Genomic DNA, 24,086 nt, shown 5'->3' with positions numbered 1-24,086 from the left:
ACAATAGCCATACATCAACACGATATCGACCTTTTCCGCAATTGGTAAACGGTCCGTTTTAACACGGGTAATGTATCACGAAGCAAATACCGTCCGCACTGGCGGAATGTTACGTGATACCACGCACTTATACGTTTGTGACTATTTTAGCGCCCTCTGTCACAAAGCGAAAAAAGTGGTCCAACTAAAACATTCATATTTCTTTATGTACTACGCGAATATGTAATAAAAATGGGGGTTCCTATTTAAATAAACACAGTTGATATCCGTTTGACCCATGGCAGCCTATCTAGCGGGCCAACCATAGCGCCATCTGGTTTCCCCCTTCAAGCTAGACGAGTTGATGCTTATTTCGTGAGATATTTGGCCCGGTCACTGTCAATGGACCACGGTCTATACTCTCCACCGGCCGTCTGTGAGTGGTTGCTGCACGTTGACGTCGAAGACAGTCAGTGGTTCACATCAGTGTGAGTGTACCGTGAACGTGTGCTCTACAATGTTTATCAGAACAGACGGTGCGTACTCCTTTACAAATGGAGGGGAGCGAAGACTCGATTTTCCGCGACTGCGGGCGACGGTCGGGACAAATTAACCACCATGCAGGACCAGCGCGGCTCACGGTCTCGTGTCGACGCGGGCTTTTCCAAGATTCATTTGGCGATGCCCAGTGGCTCGCTTCACAGAGCACAGCTTTACGGCTCCGCGGCGCAGCGCGGCGCGGCGACAGTTATAATTAAGGCTGCTATACCGGCCTTTTGGCCCAGCCGGCGCCCCTGGTCAGCTGACGCATTATTCAGCAGTGCAGAGCGCACCAGATTGCCGCACTGTGCTCGCCATGAATACTGCATCGCCGTGCCAGATTATTCCTCTCTCTCCTTTGCCCTGGGTTATAGTTCGATGCTTAACTCTGCTGCCGGCTAACCTCAGCTTCCACTTGTAATCCAAACGCTGACCCATTACCTTGTGACATTCCAGGGCCCCTCCTAGAGCTGCACAGTTCTTTACCATGTACACCATCTGATCAAAAGTATCCATTAACACTGTAATACTGCCTTGTTCGACTGGCGTGCATTTTTAAATGTTTTAGAATCAGAAGTAAAATGTCCAGGAAACAACGTAGAATCATATTATCGACAGTAAGAGAATAATAAAACTATGAAAATGTAGGATTTAGAATTAATGAGTTGAAGTAGAACTCTGCAGATTCGTCTAATATGTTTAATTGCTTACAGACCTGTTATCTTTATAAAACTGGATCGTCAGACACAGAGATATCTGACGGAGAAGGAAAGAGCTACTGCCGGCCGGTGTGGCCGAGCGGTTTTACGCTCTTCAGTCTGGAACCGCGCGACCGCTACGGTCGCAGGTTCGAATCTTGCCTCGGGCATGGATGTGTGTGATGTTCTTAGGTTAGATAGGTTTAAGTAGTTGTAAGTTCTAGGGGACTGATGACCTCAGATATTAAGTCCCGTAGTGCTGAGCGGCATTTGAAACATTTGAAAGAGCCACGTGACACAATACCGAGTTTTGTGTTAGATTTGAATGCACCGAATGGTTTGAATTACAATAGTAACAATCATCGAACTTCATTAACATGACAAACTGCAGGCCAGAATAATGTACATTGAAATTTGCAAACGATAGCGCGCTTAGCAAAGCGGTCACTTCAACAAATTAATAGGCTGAAAATACATAAGAGTATTTGGATTAGTGGAACATGGTGCTGATTACACTGCTGTAAATAAAATGTACAGATTCTGTCAATCCTCGTACTTCTGGGACTGCGTTACTAAGGAGGCCCTCGAAATCCGACTACAGGACGATCTAATTAATAAAGACAGTGGCCTTCAACTTAGTCAGGGTTGGAACCCTGCACTCAGCCTGGAGAGAAATATGCGGTTGCAGATATTGAGGACCGCTGCCCACGGCGGCAGCAGGGAGACCATAGAACCCAGTTCAGACCCAGGCGCCGCTTCCCCCACTACCTCCAGTAGCCGCCGCGCCGGCCGCACCGAAGACACCAGGAGAGGAACCGCGGAGGGGGTAACGGCTAGTATATACAGGGCGCTGAGAGGAAAAAGCACAGCATTCGTCAGGAACCACCTGAAGATGGCAACGTGTACGTCTGCCGAAATATTGTGGAGAAATTACGACGCTACCCGGTCGGATACCCGAGAGCTGTTCAAATTGGAAGTACGCCGGGAAAACTTCAGATCGCATATCAACGGAATACATTTTTATTGAGTGTCCATTAACAAGATTTCAAAGGGACTAAATCCTCTTCGTAATGTCCTATCAAGAGGCTATTGTATGGTTATGTTCCCTGGTCTAAGAACATGTAAGGAAATGCGATATTAACATACTGACTTGCTCCAATTTTATGCTAGATTCTCAACAGTTTCGTGTGTTTGTTTTGTGTTTTATTTTTCTGTTTTATGTGTCTCATGTTCTTATGCAGTTTCCGATAAACTTATTGATAATAATACGTAATAATAAATTCCACACCATTGTGCAAAAGACGTCTTTGTTGTCTCTCCCTCCTTGAGACCAAATTTTTTAAACTATCACACTCTACTTTCTGTGGTTCGAAATGTTTATTTCAGATACGTAGTTGGAACAACCACTCAGCCTATCTCCATTATGACTTCCTCTCTTGACCTGTGCAGCTTAACTCTTCCTAAATGCAGTTTATATTCATTTTTCCATTTTTTTCATAAAATTCTACTGTAGAAAGCTTCTGTTTTCCTTCTGTAGCTCTGAGAATGGTAGACGGGATAGTGGCTGGAACATTCATACCTTCTCGATTGCTTGAGCTAGAACGTAATGAATGTCGTATACCATTATCGGTACTGTTACGACAGGAGCAGGGGGTCTTGTTATGAGCAGATCGAGTGGAGAGTGGGAATGAGTGATCTTGTGAAGCGCCAGGCCGCTAATGAAACACCATTCAATTAACAATCATTTACTGTCGCGAGTTTTCCAGTCATTCCGTCTTCTTCCCGGCTCTGCCTATCAGTGACAGTACTGAGTCTGCGCTGCTTGAAAGCATGAAGTAGCCCGTCAGTGCCTGGTGAGGTAACCGGGTGGCTGTGGTCAGCGCTGCGGCTCCGTCACCAGAAGCTGCGGCGGCCATGCGTTCCCGCAGCCTGGCGCGGCTGTGGATGTCCGTCACAGCCTCTGCACTCTCAAAGAGTGAAGCTGTCCTCAGGCTTGGATCCAGATACTTGCAAGCCCCTGTTGTCAGTTATCGAGATGATGTGTAGGTGGAAGATCCAGCAGCAACACGATGGACAGCCCGAGTGGTGGTTTCAGCATGCAGCTAGTAGGGTGGTACCTGTACTGCCCAAGAAAAGGCGACACAGGCGCCCAGCGCCTATGTTGAACAGCTCGCAGGCGGAGAAATCGATTCTTCATTCACGGAAGAACAGCCCAACCTCCATCGTTAGTCAGTCATAATTGTGACCGGCAGGACTGTGACTTGCGGACCGAAAATCCATTCCGTGGCCGGACGGCTGTGGGCTTGCAGCAGTAGATTCCAAGTTGGCGCCAGTTTGTAGACACTTGTTCAATTCACCAGAGCATCCTGTAACTTAACAGAACTGGTCTTCAATCGGTATCCGTAATATAAGTGGTATGGCCTAACTCTGAGAATGAGCTAGAGAAGGGCGGGGGTCTTATAGCAGTCCATGACGTGGTCCGCCCCCCAGACAGGTCACCGAATGCGTTCTCCTTTTCTCAACGTGTCAGCGCTCTCAGCCGCTCTGGTTTCTAACATCAGCGATCCAGTGAATTCCTTTACTTGAAGTTTGCATCTACCAAATTTAGTCTAGTTACAGCAGCACGTTTTCTCCGTTGCACACTGTTATCAAAGTACTGAATTACTTGTTCTTGGCCCCCCTCTCGCAAAGTCTGATGGAACGGACTCCCGATTTGTTTATACTTCTGGCTTCCTTTGATGCCATTCGGCCACGACACTCCTGCATAACCAGCAGACGCATTCCATTTAGTGACCTCTCTGTCGGTTATGCACTTACAGTTCTGCTTTGCAAAAGTACTCTGGCGAAATTCATATTGAAATTTCACGCTTCTAGTTTCTCTAACCTATCTGTTTGGTCACTACTCGAATTTCTTGACTTCATTTTTAATATTCTTAAATTTCAAATATTTCTTACCTTATCTACCTTTGTTTCACTGCAATTTTTTAAATCTTTTTACTTTGTGATACTCTAAACGTGCATACTCAGAAACTTTTCTAGAATTCTAGATTAGTAATTGGTTTCGAAGAACTTCTCACCTTACTCTGGCTACTCATTTTTTGTACTAAATGGCAAAACTGTTGAACTTCATTTAGTATACTACTTTCCTTGACTGGTTTCATGTAGCCCCCGTTAAACATCTGTCTCGTGCCAACCTTTCATCTTAGAGCAGCACTGGCATCCGCCTTCCTAAATTATTTGTTGGATATATATGCCAGTCCCCCATAAACCATGGATATTGCTGAGGTGGCGTTGCTTGTGCGCCTCAGTGACACAGAAAGTTGTTTGTGTGAAGTTCAGTCATGTGTTTCTTGAAGACGGATAGCAGCGTATCCCTCAACTGCAGGAGCTACAGTCTGGATGATAGACTGATCTGGCCTTGGAACGTTAGCCAACATACCCTTGCCGTCGAGGTACTGCAAACGGCCGAAAGCAAGGGGAAACCACAGTTTGATTTTTCCATGGGGCATGAAGTCTTCTGTATGGTTAAATGACGAAGGCGTCCTCTTCGATAAAACATTCCAAAGGTGAAATACTTTCTCACTTCGGTTTCCAGGTTGGGAACTACTTAGGAAGATTCTGACATCGGCACAAATAAAAATGGGTCGGAGTGTAGAGTGTCAGACTCCTATACAGAGTTAGAAGATTAGAAAATTTAAGTATGGGAATCAGCAGTTTGATGTTATACATAGTGGAAATTTATGAATTACAGGTCGAATGGGAACAGGACTTCTAGGCAGATGAGTAAAGGGCTATAAATACTAAATCAAATAAAGGTAATGAGCAGTAGGTTGAAATTCAGTGGTGTCTCTTTTCTTAATTTCGTACAGTAGTTGGATGTGTTTGGCAGCTGTATGCAAAGAAAACACCGCAACAGTTGATATACTGAAATCTAATTCAAGTGTGTGTATAGAAGATTATTTATTCTTTACGACGCACAAAATTCACATAAAATTCACACAGACGAAAGTTCTCCAAAATCTCAGCAGAAATTACAAATAATGATACCAAACTGTGGTAGTGTATCAAATTACATGATCGAGTAAGGTGGCGCAGTGGTTAGCACATAGCATTCGCATTCGGGAGGACGACGGTTCAACTCCCCCCCCCCCCCCTCCCCCCTCGACATCCAGATTTAGCTTTTCCGTGATTTCCCTAAATCGCTTTGGGCAAATAACGGGTTGGTTTATCTGAAACTGCGCTGCCAATTTCCTTCCGCATTCTTCCATAATCCGAGCTTGTGCTCTGACTCTAATGACCTCTTTGTCGATCGGGCGTTAAACATCTAAGCTCCCATTCCTCCCAAATTACATGGAACAATTTCACTCAACGTATATTGCCTGGCAGAACAAATAAGTTGTGAACTGCTCGGATTATGGATCACACTACCACAATTGTAATACTTAGATTTCCCCAGAAATCGGGTCAGCACCAGACAGTCGCCGGGAGACAATCAGCTCAGAACTTCTTCTCCGCCAACAACTCTCAACTTTCAAATAAAACTCCAGGTGGAGGGAATGAGTGAATGTTTTTTGACAATGCTATGAGCCTGAATATCACTTATTTCGCGAAAAAAAAAGAAAACAGGGGAATGCAGCAAAAACTTCCCAGCCTTGGTGTACAAAACACACTTTAACAAGGGGTTGGAGTAGCGTCCCACTGATTGGTCAGCTTCTATGCGGCAAACATGGTAGCGTAGGCAACTCAGTTGGATTTACTACACAAAAACATTGGATGCAAAACAGCCGAACTTCTCACACTGCTCTGGCAGCATCGTGGCTTCCTGTCGTTTCCTGTCCGTACAGAACAGGCACGAATGTAATGATCAGTTATTCCTTAAAGACAGCAGTGGCTGCACGGAGGTCTCTGCTCTCAGAGGACAGACACCAGCTCTAACCAAGAAAAGCACAGAGTGGGCTGTGGCTCCACTTCCGTGAAACTCCTTAATTACCCATGTATCGTCGCCCCCTCCTAATGACACTCAGGGACCGCCTTTTGCATACAAACAAGAACTACAAACAACAGTGGGGAATGCACCTTGGCAGTCAGATAAATTCAAATCTTTCTTCCCAATCTAACATGTCAAGTGATCTCAATAAAGTAACCACAAAACAGTGGTAGGAAAATGAAACAATATCGGATAGCACTAACTGACAGTAGTACCACATACCTCTTTCATCCCTCTTTCGAAAAAAAAAAAATGAAAAACTCTCAACATTGCTTTATTTGTTCATCACCTGGTTTATGTATCCCGGGAATTAACTAACTCAACCACCGGAGCCAGAAAAGGGCTCTTAACAGGCTTCCATAAGAATGTAGAAAATGACAAGGTGCAGTATTGCTTGCTTGAATTAACATGATCATATGAGGATAAATATGGTAAGCATATTTCTCTATATCCGGATCCCGCTCCAGCTACTGCCGGGTCTGAGTGCTGACGAGTCCACTTCATTTGGCTCGGTCCTCCCACTGCTTTTCTTCCTCCACTTGCTGCCAGGTCACACCTCCCCTTTCCACAGATATTCTCACTCCCATTTTCCACCGTGTTCTTGGGCACCCTCTAGGCCTTTACCCATCCATCTTTAGTTCTTCCATAATTTTGGGGAGTCTCTGCCCATGCATCCTCTTAACATGCCCATACCGTCTTTCTTTTTTTCAATTTCTTCTCTCATACTTTCTTGTTTAAGGTCCTTTATAATCTCTACAGTCCTTACTCTGCCCATTCTTCTTTTTCCCTTAACCGTTCTGAGAAATTTCATTTCCCCTGCTTGCAGTCTGCTCCATTCCTTTTCTGTCATTTTCCATGTTTCTCCACCATAGGTGACAATAGGGAAGTAAAATTCTTCTACATAAGAGAGTTTTGCTTTTCTGAAACTTCCTTATTCCAAATCAGGTGTTTTATTGTTTGGTACAAATTGCCTCCCTTCTGTAACCTCCTATTAATTTCGTTAGTTCTTATTCCATCCCTAGATATTTCACTCCCTAAATAAGTGAAACTTTCTACCACTTTGAGGGGTTCTCCATTCAAGGTAATATTTCCGTTGATCCCTTTCTCAATTCCAAATACCATTACTTCACTCTTATCTTTATTTATTTCTAATCCATACCTTTTCATTATTTCCTTCCACGCATCAAGTTGTAACTGTACATCTACCTCCTTATCAACCCATATTACCATATCATCTGCAAAAAGTCATCTTTTTGTCTTTCTTTTAGTATATTTTTAACTGCCCTATTCATTCCCTCCATCACAACTTTAAAAAGTGCAGGAATTAGAATACTTCCTTGCTTAAGTCCTTTTCTTATTTCGAAGTATTCAGAGTTCCCCAATCGTGTTCTAATTCTACAGTTGTGTCCTCTGTACATTGTCTTTATTACATTAATGTGTCCATCTTCTATATCTATCTTCTTCAATTTTCCCAGAGTCTTTCCCTGCCCAGGGTTACAGGTGAAGACCTTAATGGCAGCGACAGCAGAGAAGGAAGACTTCGGAACGGCGTAGCTGGCAGATGATGCAACCCTCCTTTCTGGGGATTAAATGAGAAGGGAACTACTGCCTTGTGGTGGAGGAGAAACACCAAAGGCTCAGGGAGACCACCCCAACAGAAAATCCTTTCTTGCGCTAGGCCTAGCAAGCCAGTAGGAAAGTCTTCATATATTGCTTTCAAAAGAAAAAAGACCTCAAGCTTGTACATAGATAAAATGTAAGCGTAGGCTTCCACGGCCGTTGTCACTGGCCATAAAATTCTTCTGGGCTGTTGACATCGTTTCGACAATATTGCAGGTGGTCTTCCTCAGGGCTTTGTGCTGAGCACAGCCCAGAAGAATTTTGTTGACGTAGATAAAATATGTTCCACTATCAAACTATAATGCCAGGTGTCTCTATCACACATAAAGTAAATAAATAATTATAAAATCTCTTTGCCTGTGTTCACAGTGTAGGCTTGCTACTGGGAGTATAGCCATGATCTACTTCATTAAACAAATATTTGAGTTACATTATAAAAAATCTTGTGTGGAACAATGTCCAACAATTGCAGACTTTTGCTACATGATTATCACAATATCGTTCTTTTTTTTAAGTATTTGGTAGTGATATATTGTTCTTGAAATGCAAGTGAAATTCAACTTGGAACTACTTTTATTTCAAAGAAATGATAAGATGTCATACAATAAAGTTTTCCCACATCTGGATGTCATGATTGCACTAAAAATTTTGTTTGTTTCCTCTTCCCTTTGAGTCCCAAAAATATGAAAAAAATTAAATCTTAAAATTTTTCGGAAAATTAACCGTTATTGTCATGTTAAGCAGAAAATACAACAAGAAATTGTCGGAAAGTAAACACTTTGGAACCACTGAGACGTACAGCTATCAGTCTTCCCTCATTTTCTGTGGAAAGAAGTTCAGAAATCCTTTCATGGGAGATTCGAAACTTACATCAACATTCGGTCTGTCCTCTTCAGAGAATTCATGCACGGCTGCTACTTTGTACGATGAAAACCATCTTATTTGTGAATCTATCATGGCAGGCTCATCTCTACTGTTGTCAATTGAATCTTCAAGAGTAGTTCAGGACCTGGCAAGGTAGTTGAATTCCCTCATGTAGCTGCCTGTTGGAGAATATTCACAGAGGCATTTTCAGGGTCAGTTTCTGCCTCAGAAGTCTCTGAATAGAAATTACTCGGAATTTCTTGTTCAACCCCAAAGACAGAAGTGCCACCTCGAAGCCTTCATGAAAACATAATGCTTAAAACAAGTTATATTCCTAAATAACAGTGAAAAGCCTGGCCTGAAACTGAATAAGTTTACGTCCAATTACAGAATTAATTATAAAAGTACATAAATCGCCAGTGGTTTTCTGCTGAGGCCACTCATAAAAACTACAGTAAATACTCAGATTTACATTGAAATAAAGTCAAATGTACTTACTTTCAGAGTCAATTATCTTCTCATTAACATCACTATGCAAAAACCAAACACGTAGTAAACTACGCAACAAAAACTGCAGGCACATATCTCCTACAATCGCATAGCGAACACTCCACGACGACTGTTGCTTCGAATGCTGTGCGCGACTTTTGCAACGCACTACTTTCGTATAAGTACCTCAGTGTGCAGCTTGGAGTCTCTGTCTTGCAACAGCATCGGAAGCTTTAAGAGAATGGCATTGCTACTTAAAAAATAAATAAATAAAATAGTGCTTTCAGGCAGAAATGACTGGGTCCCAATGCGTTAAATGTGGCACAAGGAAGACTCATCTCTAGCAAATTTGTGTCAGAAGGACATGTTCCGACCCTTACGGTTCATGAGAGCCGATCAGCTAATATCCTTTAAAGTGCCATGTAACATCCCTTGCATTGATCTGTTCTTATTACACTGAAGCTCCAAAGAAACTGGTATAGGCATGCGTATTCAAATACAGAGATATGTAAACAGGGAGAATACGGCTCTGCTCTCGGCAATGCCTAAATAAGACAACTAGTGTCTGGCGGAGTTGTTAGAAAGATTTAAGTGAGTTTGATCGTGGTGTTATAGTCGGCGCATGAGCGGTGTGACACGGCATCTCCGAGGCAGCAATGAAGTGGGGATTTTCCCGTACGACCGCTTGACGAATGCGCAGTGAATAACAGGCATCCGATAAAACATCAAATCTCCGACATCGCTGTGGCCGGAAAAAGATCCTGCAAGAACAGGACCAACGACGACTGAAGAGCATCGTCAGCGAAACAGAGGTCCAACCACTGGGCAAATTGCAGCAGATTTTATTGCTGAGCCATTCAACGAAACATCATCATGTGGGCTTTCGGAGCCGAAGGCCCTCTCGTGTAACTTTGATGACTGCACGACACAAAGCCTTACTCCTCACCAGGGCCCGTCAACACCGACACTGGACTGTTGATGACTGTGTTGTGGGTTGGCAGGAGAGCCAACACCGGGTACTGGAGAAAGCCGAAAAGGCACGCGTTTTAGCTCACGCAGGCTTACGTGAGGTCTGGAGCAGGACAAGGAAATTAGACTCTAGAAAAACGGACGTAGCTGGTGGAATACTTAACTTTAATCCGTTAATGATGAGCGTCGCTCTTGACGGTACATTATTCATAATCTCAATAGTAACTGGTAATGGCGCCTTGCTAGGTCGTAGCAAATGACGTAGCTGAAGTCTGTGCTAACTATCGTCTCGGCAAATGAGAGAGTATTTTGTCAGTGAACCATCGCTAGCAAAGTCGGTTGTACAACTGGGGCGAGTGCTAGGAAGTCTCTAGAGTCGAGACCTACCGTGTGGCGGCGTTCGGTCTGCAATCACTGATAGTGGCGACACGCGGGTCCGACTTATACTAACGGACCGCGGCCGATTTAAAGGCTACCACCTAGCAAGTGTGGTGTCTGGCGGTGACACCACAGACTGGACACATGTTGCCTGGTCGGGCGAGTCTGGTTTCAAATTGTATCGAGCGGATGGACGTGTACGGGATGGAGACAACTTCATGAATCCATGGGCCCAGCATGTCAGCAGGGGACTGTTCAAGCTGGTAGAGGCTCTGTAATGGTTTGGGGCGTGTGCAGCTGGAGTGATATGGCACCCCTACTACATCTACATACGATACTGACGGGTGACACGTACGTAAGCATCCTTTATGATCACATGCATCCATTCATATCCATTGTGCATTCCGATGGACTTGCCGAATTCCAGCGGGACAAAGCGACACTATACATGTCCATAATTGTTACAGAATGGCTCCAGGAACTCTCTTCCGAATTTAAACACTTCCGCTGGCCACCATACTTCCTATACATGAACAATGTTGAACATATCTGAGACACCTTGCAAGGTGTTGTTCAGAAGAGATCTCCACTCCCTCCTACTCTTACGGATTTATGGACAGCCCTGCAATTTTCTTGGTGTCAGTTCCCTCCAGGACTACTTCAGTCATTAGTCGAGCCGATGCAACGTTGTGTTGCAGCCCTTCTGCGTGGTCGCGGTGGCCCTACATGATTTTAGGCAGGTGTACCAGTTTCTTTGGCTCTTCAGTGTATTTACATATTACATGGCACATTACATCCACATCTACGTAGATACTCCGCAGGCCACACTACAGTGCGTGGTGGAAGGTACCCTACACCACTACCAGTCATTTCCTTTCTTGTTCCACTCGCAAATAGAGCGAGGGAAAGATGACGGCCTATATGCTACCGTATGAGCCTAGTAGTCATATATTGTCTTCTTGGTCCTTACGCGTGATGTATGTTCGCGGCAGTAGAATCGTTCAGCAGTCAGCTTCAAACGCCGGATCCCTAAAATTTCTCAGCATTGTTTCTAAAAAGAATGTTGCTTTCCCTTCAGGGATTCACACTTGAGTCCCTGAAGTATCTCCGCAACATTTGCCTGTTGTCTTACCTATCGGTAACGAGTCTAGCAGCCCGCATAGCCTATGAATTGCTTCGATGTCTTCCTTCAGTCTGATCTAGTGCAGATCCCAAGTACTCGAGCAGTACTCAAGAACAGGTTGCACTAGCGTCCCATATGCGATCACCTTGCAGGTGAACCAGTCGTTCCTAAAATTCTCTCATTAGACCAAAGTCGACCAATCGTCTTCCCTGCGACAGCTCCCTTATGCTCGTTCCATTTCATATCACTTTGTAACGTTACGCTCAGATATTAAAACGAATTGACTATGTCAAGCAGGAAATTGGCAATAATGTATCTGAACATTACAGGTTTGTTCTTCTTACTCATCCGCACTAACTTAAATTTTTCCACGTTTAGATCTAGCTGCGATTCATCACACAAAATAAACATTTTGTCTAAATCGTCATTATCTTCCTACAGTCACTCGACTTCGAGACCTTACAGTACATTACAGCATCATCAGCAAACAACCGCAGATTGCTGCCCACTCCGTCCGCCAAATCATTTACGTCTACAGAGAACAACAGTGGTCCTATCACACTTCCGTGTGGCGCTCTTGATCGATAAACTTGTCTCGGATGAACACTCGCCGTCGAGGACAACATACTCGGTTCTATTACTTAAGAAGTCTTCCAGCCACCCAGATGTCTGTGAACTTATTCCACAATCTCGTGCCTTCGTTAACAGCCTGTAATGGGACACCGTGTCAAATGTTTTCCGGAAATCTTCATGCACATCTCATAATTTTTCGTGAGAGAAAAGGGTAGGCTGTGTTCCACACGAGCGATGTTTTCTAAAACCAAGTTGATCTTTTTTTCTTTTTTTCCATGCTGCCGCGTGGGGTTAGCCGAGCGGTCTAGGGCGCTGCAGTCACGGCCTGTGCGGCTGGTCCCGGCGGAGGTTCGAGTCCTCCCTCGGGCAGGAGTGTGTGTGTTTGTCCTTAAGACAATTTAGGTTAAGTAGTGTGTAAGCTTAGGGACTGATGACCTTAGCAGTTAAGTCCCATAAGATTTCATACACATTTGAACTTTTTTTTCCATGCTATTCGTGAACATATGCTTCTCAGCCTCAAGAAAATATATTATGTTCGAGCTAAGAATACGTTGATGGATTCTGCAGCAAACCGAAGTTATGGATACCGATCTGCACTTCTGCAGGTCTGTTTTCTACCATTCTTACATGTTGGAATCACCTACGGTTTCTTCCAGTCGTTTGGGTTGAAATGGTTCAAATGGCTCTGAGCACTATGGGACTTAACATCTGACGTCATCAGTCCCCTAGAACTTAGAACTACTTAAACCTGTAAGTAGGCTGTTCAGGTTTTTATGTTGGTAACTTCACGTAGCGCTCTGTATGAAAATCACTGACTGTGCCGTGTGCAGTCTGTGGCTGGTTAGCATTGTTGGAATATTCGCTATTGTAGTGTTGGGGAGTTGGATGTGAACAGCGCGTAGCGTTGCGCAGTTGGAGGTGAGCCGCCAGCATGGGAAATGTGGGGAGTGAGGTGGCAGAAAGAGTAAATTTGTAACATTGTATATCGTGAACTGATATATAATGACTTTTGAACATTATTAAGGTAAATACATTGTTTGTTCTCTATCAAAATCTTTCATTTGCTAACTATGTCTATCAGTAGTTAGTAGTTAGTGCCTTCAGTAGTTAGAATCTTTTATTTAGCTCGCAGTATTGGCGCTCGCAGCATTGCAGTAGTTCGAGTAACAAAGATTTTTGTGAGGTAAGTGAATAATGAAAGGTATAGGTTATTGTTAGTCGGGGCCATTCCTTTGTAGGGATTTTTCAAAGTCAGACTGCGTTGCGCTAAAAATATTGTGTGTCAGATTAGTGTTGATCAGAATAAATAAACAGAGTAATCTCTGAGTACGTCCAGTTTTGCTCAGCTGTTTGAAGATCAAATAACATAGAGGCTTATCAACACAGTAATTCATTAATTTTTCAAAAGGGATGTTTCAAACCTAACTAACCTAAGGACATCACACCCATCCATGCCCGAGGCAAGATTCGAACCTGCGACGGTAGCAATGGCGCGGTACCGGACTGAAGCGCCTAGAACCTCTCGACCACCGCGGCCGGCATATTTAGGTGTGAAAGATTATTTACTGTTCTTGTGATTCCTAAGTCTTCAAAAATAAAATGTGTGTGTTTGTACATATAATTGTTCTCCACAAAAATGAATTGTTTTTACGTGGGTCTGTTGTGCAGTATACGAGCAAAAATATTCTCCCTCCGTGACACATATCAGTTGCATAATTTTGTCGTACAAAACAACCCTCGTTTGAAATGGTGGCTACCAATGTGGCTTAAAGTTAGTTTACCGACAGCCGGTGGTCGTCGATACCTGCACTGCGATGGCTGACGCGGCGATGACAAGACGTGCATGCAAACAATTCTGTTAGTATGGTGGGTGGTCGCTGATCTGTGCCATCCCAACAGGGGAGCGGGAGGCCGTCTCTTGTATCTCCTGGGAAGGCTCTTCTTACATCTGATTTATATCACATCTGCTTCTGGAACAGTCGTAAGAGTAAATAAACAAATTTTTCAACTGTATACATCACAGCAGCACATGATAATCTTCACATGAAATCCTCCCGATGAGTTAACACAGTGAATGTGACTGGCAAACAGTCAAAAAGTTAATAAAATGATTTTAGAGTCTTGTCTACCTTTAATTTACCTCACAATAAATCAAGGCAAAGCAAAACACAGTTTTCACAACAAAACTTAAGTTCAGTCCCTGTTGCTGAAAATCTCTTAATTATATCTGAAACAAATGTCGTTACCTACAGAAGATCTTGTGTTTAACAATCTTTTAGCGCAGTAACATAAATCTGTCCTTGTGATGATACACTGAAGAGTCAAAGACGCTGGTACACCTGCGGAATATCGTGCAGGATCCCCTCGAGCACGCAGAAGTTCCGCAACACGACGTGGCATCGACTCGACTGACGTCTGAAGTAGTGCTGCAGGGAATTAGCACCATGAAACCTGCGGGGCTACCAATAAATCCATGAAAGTAACAGGAGGGTGGAGACCTTCTCTGAACAGCACTTTGCAACGCATCCCAGATATGCTCAATAACGTTCATGTCTGGGAAATTTGGTGGCCATCGGAAGTATTTCAATTCAGAAGACTGTTCCTGAAGCCACTCTGTAGCAACTCTGGACCCGTGGGGTGTCGTATTGTCCTGCTGGAATTGCCCAAGTTAGTCAGAATGCACAATGGACATGAACTGATGCAGGTGATCAGACAGGATGTTTACGTACGTGTCACCTCTCAGAATCGTATCTAGTCGTATGAAGGGTCTCATATCACTCCAACTGCACACGCCCCACACCATTACAGAGCCTCCAGTAGATTGAACAGTCGCCTGCTTACATGCAGGTTACATGGATTTATGACGTTGTCTCCATACCCGTACACGTCCATCCGCTCGATACAATTTGAAACGAGACTCGTACGACCATGCAGGCAACATGTTTCCAGTCATCAACAGTCCAATGTCGAGGCGTAGAGCTTTGTGTCGTGCAGTCATCAAGGGTACACGAGCGGGCCTTCGCCTCCGAAAGCCAATATCGAAGAAGTTTCGTTGAATGGTTCGCAAGCTGACACTTGCTGATGGCCCAGCATTGAAACCTGCAACAGTTTACGGAAGGGTTCGTTCATCTGTCACGTTGAACGACTCTCTTCGGTCGTCGTTGGTCCCGTTCTTGAGGTATCTTTTCCTGGCCGCAGTGATGTCGGAGATTTGATGTTTTACCAGATTCCTGATATTCACGGTGCACTCTGAAATGGTCGTAAGGGAAAATCCCTACTTCTTCTTTACCTCGGAGATGCTGTGTCCCATCGCGCGTGTACCGACGATAACACCGCCTTTAAACTTAATTAAATCTTGATAACCTACCTTTGCAGCAGCAGTAACCAATCTAACAACTGCGCCAGACACTAATTATGTTATACAGGCGTTGCTGACCACAGGGCCGTATTCTGCTTGTTTACTTATCTCTGTATTTGAATACCCTTGCCTGTACTAGTTTCTCTGGCGTATACGTGTATAAGTAAGACGTACAAAATGCTTTCCAAGTTCCGAAAGTGTGGCATAAGCTAAGTTAAACAGTACGTTTTAGGAATACAGGCTAGAGAACATGCAAGGGTGACACATGGGGAAACAAAATTTCTAACATAAATATGATCAGGAATTCTCGGTTTTCTGTTGTCAAAAGCTTGCGTCTGACAAATTTTCTAAATATCTCGGCAACTACTCCAGGACATAACATCTAGCTTGTAACCGAACTGAGTGATTTCCTATGTAAATGATCCTCTGAATTTGATTGGAACGGAATGGATGGAAGGAAACCTATGTACACTATTGGCCATTAAAATTGCTACACCAAGAAGAAATGTAGATGATAAACGGGTATTCACTGGACAAATATATTATACTAGAACTGACATGTGATGACATTTTCACGCAATTTTGGTATAGGGATGGGGCCCCTCCACGCCCGCACCAACGTGGTGACCAAACCAAAAGTTCTACTGTCACCTCCGTAAACATGTTAGTTATCTAGTAAGTGGATCACAGGATGGTGGGATGTGATGTTGTCCGTGCATCTGGGTAAGGCTACGCATTAACACGGTCCATCAGGTGATAGATAGTGGACGAAACGCGAGTGAGGGTAGCGATTTGAAGAGCAGAGGGAAAAAAGTGCCATGGCTCGTGCCGTGGGAAAAAAACATCTGCGATAGTGGGATGGGTAGTAAGAGCAGTAGTGGATTACTAGCTGCGATAGCTCATGCAAGGTTGGATTTGTTAGTATAGGTATCATGCATCATTACCGTGACAAGCGATGGCGATGTGTCCCAGTTGCTGCAGCTGCTACACGTGCATACGTCCTGAGAAATCAGTACCCAGAACAACCACCTCTGGCCGTAATAACGGCCTTGATACGCCTGGCCATTGAGTCAAACAGAGCTTGGATGGCGTGTACAGGTACAGCTGTCCATGCAGCTTAAACACGATACCACAGTTCATCAAGATTAGTGACTCGCGTATTGTGACGAGCCAGTTGCTCGGCCACCATTCACCAGACGTTTTCAATTGGTGAGAGATCTGGAGAATGTGCTGGCCAAGGCAGCAGTCGAACATTTTCAGTATCCAGAAAGGCCCGTACAGGACCTGCAACATGTGGTCGTGCATTATCCTGCTGAAATGTAGGGTTTCGCAGGGATTGAATGAAAGGTGGAGCCACTGCTCGTAACACATCTGAAATGTAACGTCCACTATCCAAAATGCCGTCAATGCGAACAAGAGGTGACCGAGACGCGTAACCAATGGCAGCACATACCATCACGCCGGGTGATACGCCAGTATGGCGATGACGAACACACGCTTCCAATGTGCGTTCGCCGCGATGTCGTCAAACACGGATGCGACCATCATGATGCTGTAAACAGAACCTGGATTCATCCGAAAAAATGACGTTTTGCCATTCGTGCACCCAGGTTCGTCGTTGAGTACAACATCGCAGGCGCTCCTGTCTGTGATGCAGCGTCAAGGTTAACCGCAGCCATGGTCTCCGAGCTGATAGTCCATGCTGCTGCAAACTTCGTCGAACTGTTCGTGCAGATGGTTGTTGTCTTGCAAACGTCCCCATCTGTTGACTCAGGGATCGAGACGTGGCTGCACGATCCGTAAGAGCCATGCGGATAAGATACCTGTCATCTCGAGTGCTAGTGATACGAGGCCGTTGTGATGCAGCACGGCGTTCCGTATTACCCTCCTGAAGCCACCGATTCCTTATTCTAACAGTCATTAGATCTCGACCAACGCGAGCAGCAATGTCACGATACGATAAACCGCAATCGCGATAGGCTACAATCCGACCTTTATCAAAGTCGGAAAAGTGATGGTGCGCATTTCTTCTCCTTACACGAGGCATCACAACAACGTTTCACCAGGCAACGCCGGTCAACTGCTGTTTGTGTATGAGAAATCGGTTGGAAACTTTCCTCATGTCAGCACGTTGTAGGTATCGCCACCGGCGCCAGCTCTGAAAAGCTAATCACTTGCATATCACAGCATCTTCTTCCTGTCGGTTAAATTTCGCGTCTGTAGCACGTCATATTCGTGATGTAGCAATTTTAATGGCCAGTAGTGTATTTTTCATAAATGTGAATATACTAATTAATTACAACAATAATTATTACGTACTAATTGGTGTAGCTACTTTTACTTGCAGCAGCATTTAAATACTGTACAGAATCTACCTGCTAACATCTGGAAACCACAGTCCAGGTTTCTGGCTTACATATGAACTGACCTCTCGACCTCCCGTTTTTGTGCCCGAGTAACCTGTGGTTTGTCTGCGCTCGCAACACACGTACGCTGAATCTTTCCAAGAACGCTAACGCTTTTGCTCGGTGAGTAGAATATTGGCATTTGTTTTGCACTTGCTTTTTTTAACGCACTTCAAATACTTTTAATGCTTTTACTTTGTTGCTAAGGCAATCAGAAATATTAGAGACCCCTTCCAAAGCGCAATGAGGAAAAAGGTTCCAATTTAAAATTTTGGCACATATGCAAATAATATTTCTCTTTTGTGCCTACCTGAGTTGTATTTCTTACTAGTTAGTTTCATCCCAACCTCCGCTGTATGTAGTTCGGAGACTCAAAAAGCTGCTGCTACCTTAGTATATGACGGTCCATCTGTAAAAATATTATTCTATGAAGACTGCGGTCGCCAGCTCCGGAGAAACAATTGAAGTTGGACGTTCCAGGTTTAATGTTATTATTACTGAAATGAAATCAGTTAAGTTTAGTCATATAAACTTTCTATAAGGTTTTATAATTTATACCCCTCACTATTCTGTGCCCTAAAAAAATGCAGTGCTAGAACCATTTACAGGTTAGTCATCATATAAGATGGAAAACAGTGGTCAATACAAGAAGATTACACACAGAGAGGAGTACCTCAGGCACGTACCTAGTCATCAGTCAGTCTAGTCTGTATACTGAGTAAGGTACTGAAGAAAATAAAGAGGATAAGGAAGGCTTAAACTGAAATGAAACTGAAACCAAAATGATAGCATTAAGGGGTGACGTGGTTGTCAATGAGGAGAACGAGCACAACCTCCAAGAAAATGCTACAGAGAATGAATATGATCTTGAAAGAGATATATAATAAGAAAATCAGTAGAAAGAAGAGCGATTTATTAATCATGAACATATTGCAGTAGATATTAGCGTTAGTCGTACACCACACAGTCAACTGCAAAATTTCTCACCAAGCTCTCGGTCTGTTTTGTACATGTCACTCTGACCTGCGTAAACTAAATTTTGTCGAGGTACAGAAATAGCTCTTCACAGACTCATACGTGAAATTAAAACTGTCGCGCGACGGAAACGAGAGAAAATTAACGACCCTAACAAATGTTCCCAGCGTGTGGTCACTACGAGAGCAATAGTTATAGGACGATATAGCAGTCCGTCTAGATGCCCGAATTAAAAAGTGTATCAAAGTAACTCAGATATATTACAATCAAAAGTTTGGCAGCTATGCTCCGCACCCCACCTGACGGTGTGGGGGTTCCTAGTGTATCACCAATCTGGAGAAAAAATAATTTCATAAGATCACAGCATTAACTCATGATAATCGGATATATAAGTGAATTAAAACATCAGATCGGGTAACAGGTATAATCAGAAACTTCGTGGCAGATTGAAACTGTGTGCCAAACCGGGACTCGAATCTCGCACCTTTGCCTTTCGCGGACAAGTGCTCTACCAAATGAGCTACCCGGGCACAAATTACGAGCCGTTCTCACAGCTTTACTTCACTAGTATCTCATCTCCTACCTTCCAAACTGGTGACACGAGGTTCTGGCGAACGTAAAGCAGGGATGCCGGGTAAATCAGCTGGTAGAGCGCTTTGTCGTGAAAGGAGAAGGTCCCAGGTTTGAGTTCCATTCCACCCCAAAGTTTTAAACTGGCACCAAGATTTACATGAGCACACACTCCGCCGCAGAGTTAATATTCATTTGTGAGGGGTAATCGCCTGTAGCATGATAAAGCCCTCAAGCCTTGTGTGGATACACATTCTGTATATTGAAGTCAGCGGTTTCCACTGCTTTCTGCATCCTCATGACAGCCATTGCTGACTGTGCCACCATTTACGGACGGTTCTACATCAGAAAGAAAAGAGATGCCCGAAAGGTCTCTCCACATCCCCTCCGGCTTTGTCAAGGCCGTTGACAGAATGAAGGTGACTATCCAAGAAGCCTTCAGCAACCATTGCTGATGATTTTCTTCAAATTTAATGCAATGGCTGGGATCGACCGCTGGAATATGTTGGTACCCTGGAGTAACGACTATGTTTTAGAATGTTGGGTAGTTATTTTCTTATTTCTGTTAGTCCTCTGTTAACTGTAACTACAAAATCAGTGGTGAGCAACTGCTGATGACGCATTCTAGTGCAGTATCACTCGTCTTGGACATAGTCGCTTCAACACCGATCGTGAACGAGACCTGCAATACTGGTACATGACCAGCAGAATGACAGGAAGATTAGGGTTAACGACCCCACGAAGACAACGTATAACACTCCTACTGGATTTACTTAGCTTATGCAGTCAAATACCAAAGTTGGTTTATTGTGTACTATGCCCCAACAGAACATACAGTCCTGTCACGGAAAACCCACTTATAACACTGACGTCCGCTAATGTTATACTATAACCTTAAAGCTGGCGGCAATTCGTATAGTGAAATTATTTTTTATTCAAGCATTTATAGCATACAGAAGCAGAGCAGTGTTACCCTCTGAGAGGAAGTTTGTTATGTTGACCGTGTTGTACCTAACGGAGGTGGCTTATGGGAAGTGAAAGTCAAAATTACGTAAATATTTAAACAGTAACAAACAATATTTTACCTATCTACACTGTTAAAAGAATAAAGAAAACGGTCGCCAGCCAAACAAGGCAAGAGAATGATTGAAATTCTTGTTCAAGAAAATAGTTATGAGTAACTTTAACGGACAAACACAACCTATATTTGCCACACGCGAGTGCAATGAACTCTGGCACCTGAATACAGTATGTTCACGTTAAGGTTGGAGCTAAAAGAACAGAACAAACTATTTGCATAAATATAACAGATAACAAAACACATTATTACCTTGAGGACTTACTCAAACTTAATGGTCTCAATAAAGTTACTATTAATATTCTTTGTAGAATCGTAAATTGGACATCGGTTTAATATTACTTTTCAAACATTTTACTATCTGACAATGATTGTAAATGTAGTTCACTGCAAAATTATGAGCTGGTCGTAGGTTAAGTCTTTCTCAGCTAAATACTTTTCTATTTAGAATGTAAGTTAAATCTATTTCACTAACAAACAATTTCTCACTAAATTTTGAATAAAAGAAGTTACTGTTTTCATAGATAGTGGGCTCTCTATTAATTGTTATTTATCCTGAGCATAAAGGATAACCTGTGGATCCTATTACACTATTAATATGAACTTTCATTGCACAAGAGAAACAAGTGCTTAGCAAGCATGGGTATATAACTTCCCACAATTGCAGTTTTCAACTTTTACTATAGTGAGACACAGAACTGACATATTTGTAAGATACTGACTCACCTTTTGCGATTTACAACAGGCAGCAATGTGATCATTTACTAAGCAAAACTTTATAAGCCTCAGTTTTAAAAACTTTTATTTTTGAAGTTGGCAACAACATATTAATAAGCAGTTTTAATAGAAACATTATTTTCAACAAGCATCGTTTACTATATTACTCAGTCCTGCTACATAAACTTTAGCTTTCTTTTTGCTATGTTCAAGTGGCGTTAATTAGTAAAACACTGGGCTTTCCTGTTTTCGCAATATGGACACTCGGTAAGCAATTTTGACATGGGACAACCCTAAGTGATTGTGTGACTAGGGATAAAAAATAAAGGTAGGTATAAGAGTTCGAGTATAAGTTGCCTTATATTTGCGCACACTAAAACATCCTATGAGCTGATCCTTCGCCATACATTTCTACTATTCCTTGGTTCCTTTTCAGTGATTGCGCAATGTGGTGGCGATTGCATTTTGGTAGGTGGATTTGCGGATAGAACTGCTCGACTCTGTCATTTCTTGGTGGCGATGATAGATATCAATTCGAAAATAGTTCCAGCTCTTTATCCATCCATCCGAGACATTGGAAAGCCGCACGGAAAGCCTCTCTCAGCACCAGCACAATATACAACTCTTACATGAGCAGTTGACAGTTTGGTAGCTCGTCCCCGACTGACTCTTAATTCCACCTTTTCTAACTCGGCCAACCACAATTTGCGCGCGCTGCATGCTTCCGTTCCCGAGGGGAACCACAACACCTTTTACATACAAAGTAACTAAGAACCCTAAGTGAAGGTCAGCAGTTTGCATAACGGCAACCAAACATATTAAGTAAAACAGAACATTGGCACATATTGACATTTCTACAAAAACATCATTTAAACAAAATTATTCAACCTCAAAGGTAACCAAAGAGATTATGTGAGAAAGACAAAACATGTAATTTTTCTCGTACTGTACACATTACAGAGATTACACTTCTTACACTCTGAAAGACATCAAAGTTTTTAACAGAGAAAAGAATAAACACTCTCATGGTATCGATGCAAACCAACAACATTTACAGAAACTCAACGTTATAACACTAAACAAAACAAAAGACAAAATAAATCAGTACAGCATTAGAGCTATGGTGTTACAAACGCTATCAGAGATGTAGCAAAAAGTCAGTTTGGAGAAGGACAGGCAAGTACATCGGTAGAATGACTTTCAAAGGAACGAACCCAGCATTCGTCACAAGTTATTTAAAAAGATAAACACTGCCTAAATATCAATGGCTAGACGAAAATATGTACGCTGCTTCCCTTGAATTCGACTGCAGTTTCTAACCACTGCAGTCCCTTGTTCGACGCGATCTGCAATGAAATAAGAAGTGTTGGCGTGGAGTTCTTCATGAAAAGACTTCTGTCAGTAATCATCACTAATCATGATCACCAATGTCATCATCATATCATAATCACCATCACTACCCAAATGAAGTCAGTCATTGAATAAGAGCTTTGTATATATTTTTCCATGCGTTACAGTACTCGGCGAAACATGTACATGTTCTCTCCACACTCCCTAATACTATCTACCCGTCTTCCATTCCTTTATCTCTCAGTTTTATCTTTTTGAACCCAACGAAGGACGCATTTGGGCTATCCACTATCCTTTTGCATGACGGAAAGAACCGTTCAACTCCATTTCATTTTCATTACAGTTGTTATTAAGTCCTCCATTCCATAAATATATCTTCCACTGTCTCCTTATCCAATTTCTTTCCCTTGCACCCCAATAGTTCTCAATGGGTATTTACTATGTTTATGAATTTTCAGTCTTCTGTGCACGGCTCAGCTGTCACTCATTGAGATGCAAGCTGGATTCTGGCTGACATCTGACCCATCAGCTCACCAGTTTCACGACCATGGGAGGTTTAGCAACCTTGGCACGAAGTGGTCACATGTTGGCTCTTGCATGTCCTCAGTCACACTCTGAATTCTATAATGATGTCTGAAGATCCATCCACGATGTACCTAGTTCCAATAGTTGTGTGGTCTGTTGATCTCCTTCCAGCCACCTGTTAGGTTTCAGCACATGTAGGTGCCTGAACGATGAATGGGAAAGTGGACCCCAAGATGACCTGTTGGTAGATTCTGCACTGATGTTCAGTGCTGACAGTACCCTTTGATGTGGTGTTGTTGGAAGACAGTCAGTTTCTCCATCAGTAGATGGTAGACATCAAGCAGCATGAAATCCCTCACTTGGAGTACATCTTCAGCTGCTCCATAGACTGTACTGGGGCATCTAGGACATACATTTACTAAGTATATTTTGGGAATTTGTGATATGCTCCTATGGGACCAAACTGCTGAGGCCATCGGTCCCTAGGCTTACACACTACTTAATCTAACTTAAACTAACTACACACCCACGCCCGAGGGAAGACTCGAACCTCCGACGATGAGAGTCGCGCGAACTGTGGGAAGATGCCTTAGGCCCCGCGCGGCACTTAGTATCGTAATCATGGAACTGAGTACTAGTACCATGAATGCTATTGTTCCCAATTATCAACTCATGACGACAGCTGGAATGTTGGAGTATTTAAAGGGAGAAAACATGAGGCTACGTCACGAGGCTTAATTCGTACTGACTGCACATTTCGTTATTCTACTACATTGATTTAACAGGCTGTTAACTGCTGCGTCAGTTACTCACTATGTGCTCTTATGTAAGCGATAGAGTTTCTTGCACCATGTCTTACCAGCTAACTAATATGTCTGTCTCACTTCC

This window comes from Schistocerca serialis, chromosome 2 (genome assembly GCF_023864345.2).
Source record: "Schistocerca serialis cubense isolate TAMUIC-IGC-003099 chromosome 2, iqSchSeri2.2, whole genome shotgun sequence".
Classification (NCBI taxonomy): Eukaryota; Metazoa; Arthropoda; class Insecta; order Orthoptera; family Acrididae; genus Schistocerca; species Schistocerca serialis.
This window is presented reverse-complemented; position numbering follows the sequence as displayed.